The sequence below is a fragment of the Mesitornis unicolor genome, unplaced genomic scaffold (genome assembly GCF_000695765.1).
Source record: "Mesitornis unicolor isolate BGI_N332 unplaced genomic scaffold, ASM69576v1 scaffold17609, whole genome shotgun sequence".
Classification (NCBI taxonomy): Eukaryota; Metazoa; Chordata; class Aves; order Mesitornithiformes; family Mesitornithidae; genus Mesitornis; species Mesitornis unicolor.
Window position 1 is genome coordinate 9,640 of NW_010205399.1, and position 6,396 is coordinate 16,035.

A 6,396-nucleotide genomic window follows, 5' to 3' on the forward strand; every position below is an offset into this window, starting at 1 on the left:
CCCACCAAATGCAGGTCAGCAAAGGTCTTACAAGCTGGTGCATTTTCCTGGCTTGCTTTCAGATTCCCTTCCCAGATGAATATCCTAACACCTCTAGTTTTCTCCCACTCCTTCCCTGGTTTTTGTGCACTTACACACAAAGTGAAAAACTCTTCATTTTAGTCTGTCAGAGATAAGGATTGATTTTAATTGTATTTTTTAATTCTAGAGTATCTCAGGATAGGAAAACTTTAGAGGAAAATTTAGGGAAACGCAGGGATGCCTATCTACAGCAAGAGAAAATGAACTAGAGATTAGTTCCTCTGTTGTATTTAGTTTAAACCTACTAGAAGCCTTTGCAAATACTAAGGGCAAACTTCATCCAAAACAGAATCCAAATAGATTCTCCCTCCATCCATGGACAGTCCTGGAAAGAAAGCTCATGATTCACTTCCAAGGAGAAGATGAACACAAAACAATTTCTGAGACATTAGTTTCAAAGAAGTATCAATTACCCACCTGCAACATTATCCCAGGGTACAGAACTGAATAGAAACATTTATTTAAACATGTCAACTTTGTTCAGAGTGAAAGAGAATCCCCTCAAAAATACTTTCAAAATAGATATGAGCAGCAATTCCCCTCAAAAAATAAATCAGCCCACACTTATGGAATGAGAAGAGAAATAAAGCCTGCCTGATCACACTGAAAAAGTATGCATACATTTTGCAGTACAAAGCAAGGAAGTGAAGCTGGCTGATTTTCTGAGTTTTGCCTCTTTTTCTTCTCGGAAAACAAAGACAAAAATTAAAAGAAACAAAAACTGGGGGTGGAAATGTGAAGGGAAAAGGAAACACTGGCTTAGCAAGAAGACTCAAACATAAAAAGCCATGCCAGCAGCGGAACAAATCGTTACCAATTTTAGGAGCCACATATTTTACAACAGGTCGAAGTCCCAGGGGAGCCATAACGCCCAACAAGGAGCAGCTGGCACCACCACCAAGGTTTTACTGCCTCGGCCCGGGAGGGCAGCGCCGATGCTGAAATGGGCCGAGATGGCACCGGGCACTGGAAGGGGCCGGGATGGCACTGGGTGATGGAAGAGGCCAGGATGGCACCGAGCACTGGAAGGGGCCGGGATGGCACCAGGCTGCATGGCCCATCCCCGCATCAGGGCACTGCAGCGAGAGGAAGAGGACACTGTGTACTTGCATGCTGCAGGGTGCTGTTCTAAAAATGACTCTTCCTGACACACGATTGCTGGGACTTGGCTCGCTGCTCTATCAGAGCAACAAAGAAAAAAGAGCCATCCAAAACCAGTCTTCTAGAAAAATGCTGGTTACATTTCAACCTAAAGACACAATAGCCCATAGACCTAAGAGGTCCATCTCAGAGCCACAGCATAGGGAATGATTTTCTATTGTAGCACAATACAGTCCTGGTGTTGGGACTTGTGAAAACAAACAAACCATATTCAGCAAAATCTGCGGCACAAAGGAGCTAAACAAATTATGGGGTAGAGGCAAACATGGCCGCTCCATCAGCATTCAAGACTTGAAGAAAAGAGTGGAAACTTTGCGGGTCTGAATGCAGGAGTGGAAAAGCTAATAGAGCACAAATGAAAGGATCCATTACGGCTGAAAGAATAAGTGAGAGTACAGGCAGGACAATACTCTCATTTATGATTCAAATATCCATGGATAGTGGAGTACAGCTTTAAATACAATTTACAGCCTTGATTACAAATGACTATGTGCATCAACTTGGAAGGAATGCAAAGACTGTGAGCAAAAGAAAGAGCCAGCCTTGTCGGAAAGAAGGGAGAAGGGGATAAGTGAAGGCAGAGCTGGGCTGGACACTCAGAAGCAATTGGAATGTGCAGAATTATGAAATAGCGCTTTTAAAAACCTGAAGATGAACTGATTAGTGGGCAGGAAGGCTCACATTTAAAATAACTGAATTGCCCAGTGATAAGATTATAAAGGGAGATTTATGCTAGATAATCACAGCGAGATCAGGGGGAAGGGAGTATCATTCTGTCCCTGTGTCTTCCAAAAGCAAAATATAAAATTATGAATGTGGTAAAAATAATAAGTACTGGAAATGAAGAGCAAGGACAGGCTCCTACTTTTATAGAAAGCAGAGCAGCAGAAGCCTTTTTTTCCCCTCAGCCTACAGGGGACCCAAAACTGGTCTGAAGCCACCCAAGTTATGAATCAATTTCTACCTAGAAACTGTATCCTTACCAACCTTTTTTTTTTTTAAGCTGTGTTATGTTTTATGGACCAAACACTACTTCTATTAAATTGATGATTGAATTTTCCAAGAGTTTGAAAATTCTAAAACTCTTATGAAAATTGTAACACGATTTGGGCTGTATAGCAAGAAAATGAGCACCAGCCTCTCAGGGCTGGACACTGGCACCAAAGGCAGTGGCCCCTGACGTGGCATGGGCTGTATGCTCTCATGAGTCCTATTGTGCATCAATTCCCAGCTCCAGAGGAGACGGCGTACCAAGAGTCAGAAAAAAGCCATCAGCCCTCCAAGGTCACCATTTCCCAATTCTCCCAGAGCCTGCCTGAAACCAGAAACTCACCAAAAAGCAAGTAGTGGGAGCTACACCTCAGCAATGAGGAGACAGGCATGAGCTGGATGGAGCTGTGACCTCCACACTTGCAGGACATCAGAACTTGGCCCCGCTGTGCTCTTGACTGGTATTGGCTGTACCATAAGGGGAAGGATCCATTTATCTCTTTCCCGAGGTGGCCCCAGGACGTTGTTTCTTCCAACTGGAAATCCTTTACTCAAAGTGATCTGTGCACTCGTGACTGTCAGGCTTAATTACTGGTAGTGCACCATATGCTCAGGAGTGAAACCCAAATTTAAAAAGCCTCCATGCCTGGTGCAATATGCAGCAGTCTCTCAACTAAATAAAATTAAGTAACTGTACATATATCCCAGCAACATCCCAACCAGCTCCTACTGAACACTCTTCAGAATCAGTTTCCAAAATCTGCAGGTAGCAAGAATGATCAAATGTCAGGGATTATCTCTCTTTTCATAACCAAGAGCCACAATCTTCATGATTCTGTGCATAAAAGTCTGTAAGAGGCTTCCTGATGACTAATTTGAGATGATGGAAACCTCCTCTATGAGCCACAAAAGTAACCGCACAAAGGACAAAACCAAAGTCTCCTCTGTTTTCCTCATCATAACCATTCACTGCAGAGCACAATAACGCTGGGGCAAGCGTGTGTATTTTTGCTTCTTTTGTAAGGGTTCAGCTGGCACCTTTCTTAAGCAAGGCAGTTCGTGTGAGTAGCCAAACATACTATCATTTACCTACAATTATTCATTTTTTAAGGACATTGTTTTTTAAACCAAAAGAGAATGAAACTATATGGCATGTGCTCCCAGTCTCAGATTGGGTGTGGAAGAAAATAATGGCCACACACTGCTATACAATTAGATCTGTCTTGGAAAGGAATTATACTGATGTTTTTCTAAGCAATGCCAGGTGGTTTATTCACCAAATAATGAGACACTAAGTGGATCTAAAGATTCTTGGCAACTGGTAAATGCTTACCTTGGACTCCCTAGTTCTCTCTTCAAGAAACGGTTTGCTTTTCCCCAGAGTTTTCTTAAGCAGCTCCTCAGCTGTGATTAAAAGCAAATAACAGCAGACTGGAGGTTGGTTAACTTACACGTGTTTAATGATACAGCTCAGGGAACTGCGAGTGCACATCAGATGTCTCTCATTGATTTAGTAAAAAGCTTCAGCCATTGGAAGATCTTGTTTTCCAAGTCCATAATTCTCTTTAAAAAAAACCAAAACAACAAACTTAAACTGTTGTGGTTATTTTTTCTCTACGTGATCTCTGCCCAAAATCATATTTAAAAAAAAAATACTAAAATTTTAGCTACATTTTTAGGAAGACAGAAAAAAACCCCATCATTTTTCCCTATATCGCAAGAGGGCAGACAACCTTACACTTCTTGGAGCAGGAGGTGGCCATGCCTGTGGGCAGCTGTGAAGTGAGGGATGGAGGTGGCCGTAGCCCAGCATGGAGGACCGAGGGAGATGGGCTCCAAATTGTCTCCAAATCTGAGCTAGAAAGGGAAAAGCTGCATCTCCATAGGCATACAGCAGCCTCCCCATTCTGCATTGACTGCAAAGCGAATCTGCTCCATGTAGGGGAGTAGAAGGTCTTGTGCAGACCCAGCTCTGACATCTGCCCAAGCCACTCATGGTGGGCAGCCGAGGGCCTCAGAGCCCACATCACAGAAACACTCAAGGCCATACTGTGACCCTGGGCCCAGAGAAGCACCAGTTGAATTCTCCCGCTGATCACTGGGATATGCGATGTTTTGATGGTGGTGCTCTGTGTCCCTGTATGTCCCCCTGCCTGGTGCCACTCCTTCTTCAGGATGTGGAAAGCAAGCGCTCTAGCTCCAAACAAAAAAGACCTGGAAATAGTGTGCCTCCTGTATGTGTAACAAGCAATGTAATGAAAAAATCTAGGGCTGCTGAGGTCAGGCTGAAGTGTGGGCTTCTCCGTTTCCCCTGCTGCTGCAGACAAGTCTCCTGCACAGGCACGGGTGGATGCCAAGATCAGGAGAGCCAGTGGGTTGCAGCAGCTGGACATCACTCAAGGGAAAGGCTTTGCAGAAATGCACCATTTCATGAGTGCCAGCAGATAACAAATTGATTAGCCAATGAATTTTGCTTTCTTCTTTGCCAATTTAGGGAGCAAAGCATATTATATATAAAAAAAAATGCTGTGAATAATTCTTTGATTATGGTTTCTCCTCCAAACATTTGGTATTTAGAATTAGTATTGCTTTGGCCATCTCTGTCCAAAGATTTCTCCCATTTCAAGAGATGATTATTCACAGCCAGCAATTCAAAATTTCATTTATGCGAATACAAATTGATATCTGTGTAAAATCCTACACCTCAAGTACATCTACTTAAGAGTAATTTTCTAGAATATTCCACAAAGCTCTAAACATACTGAACACTGCAAGGCTTGCCAAGAAGAACTAATTACAATGCCCAAATTAATATTTGAAGAAAATCTTAAAGCAATGGCTCTGCTCTCATTTAAATATGTGACTACTGTCTTTATAATCTGCAAAGCATTATAACCATTTATATATGTTCCAAGTGATATATTACCGAGTTGAACCTAGTTTCCCCTCCTTTTGTTCTGGGTTCATAACCTTGCTGTATTATCTTCCATAACTCTATAGCTTGCTAATGCATAATTCAAGCCTCTCTTATTGATGACGGCAGAAAGAAAGAATATTTCAATGCCACTTTCCCACGTAGATAGTATTGCTTTCACTTCAACTTGTATCATTTCCATACTAAAGCCAAATCTTTTAAAGTATATTAAGTATCATTTTCATTGCTTCTTCACAATTGATTCACTGGAACAACTACACCTGTTTACCTCCATCTTCTGAGACTACTTCATCGCAAGTTGTTAGGGGTTTGGCGGGGGGGGGAGGTTGGTTTGGTTGGTTTTTTTTTTAAAGATGGTTTTCTTGCCAAAAGAATAAACTTCAGTTAAAACATTAAGCTAATGTATGACATCAGCTTCATGCTAATTTCTCAAGTTAACTAAAGCTTGGCTTTAGGACTGGTGTCACAGTTTCCCCAGATGTGTGTAGGGAGCAGGACCATAGGCATATATCAAGTTTCTGTGCATCATGGACTGGAGGTCAAGTTTGTTTCAAAGTCAGCCATGCAACTATGCAAAAATCCCACTGATGTTAATGCAGTTGCTTCAAATACATGTGGGTAGGGAGGAGAAGAGAATTTGCCCTTTTTCCATGTTGGAGAAGGAAGGAGAGAACTCCAAAGGCTTTCAGTCTCTTCTCAGAAATAGCTGGCATCCTTCCAATGGTACATATATGACATGGACTTACAGATAGGCCAAATAATTAAAAACAGCAATTAAAGACCCTCTGGAAACAGCAAAGGATCAAACTTTCCACATCATTACCTGGGCAGTTGAGGACTGTCAAGTTCTGGTGCCTCCACAGACCCTCAGCTTGATGTCCTCTTGTTAGAGTATCTTTTTGAAGCACAAAAAGGACAGAACACCTTTCCTTACAGATGTCTGTAGGGTAGTGAGCAGCTACTCCTCCTTTGTACCAGCCCAGCAGAGAGATTCTTACCACGTCCTTTACGCAGTCCTTGCTGTCTGTGGCTCAGCATGCCATACAATGCAAGGAGTTGTGGGGTGAGGGTCCCCATAGCTTTCCAACATGCCTATGCATTTACCTGAACTGTGAAATCCTGCTCTTTCACATCCAACTTGCCCTGCGGGGCAGCCTGGGCTCAGTCTGAAGCCAGACTGCCTAGAGACCCCACCTGCCCTTGTGGGAAGCAGTGTCCACCACCCAGCC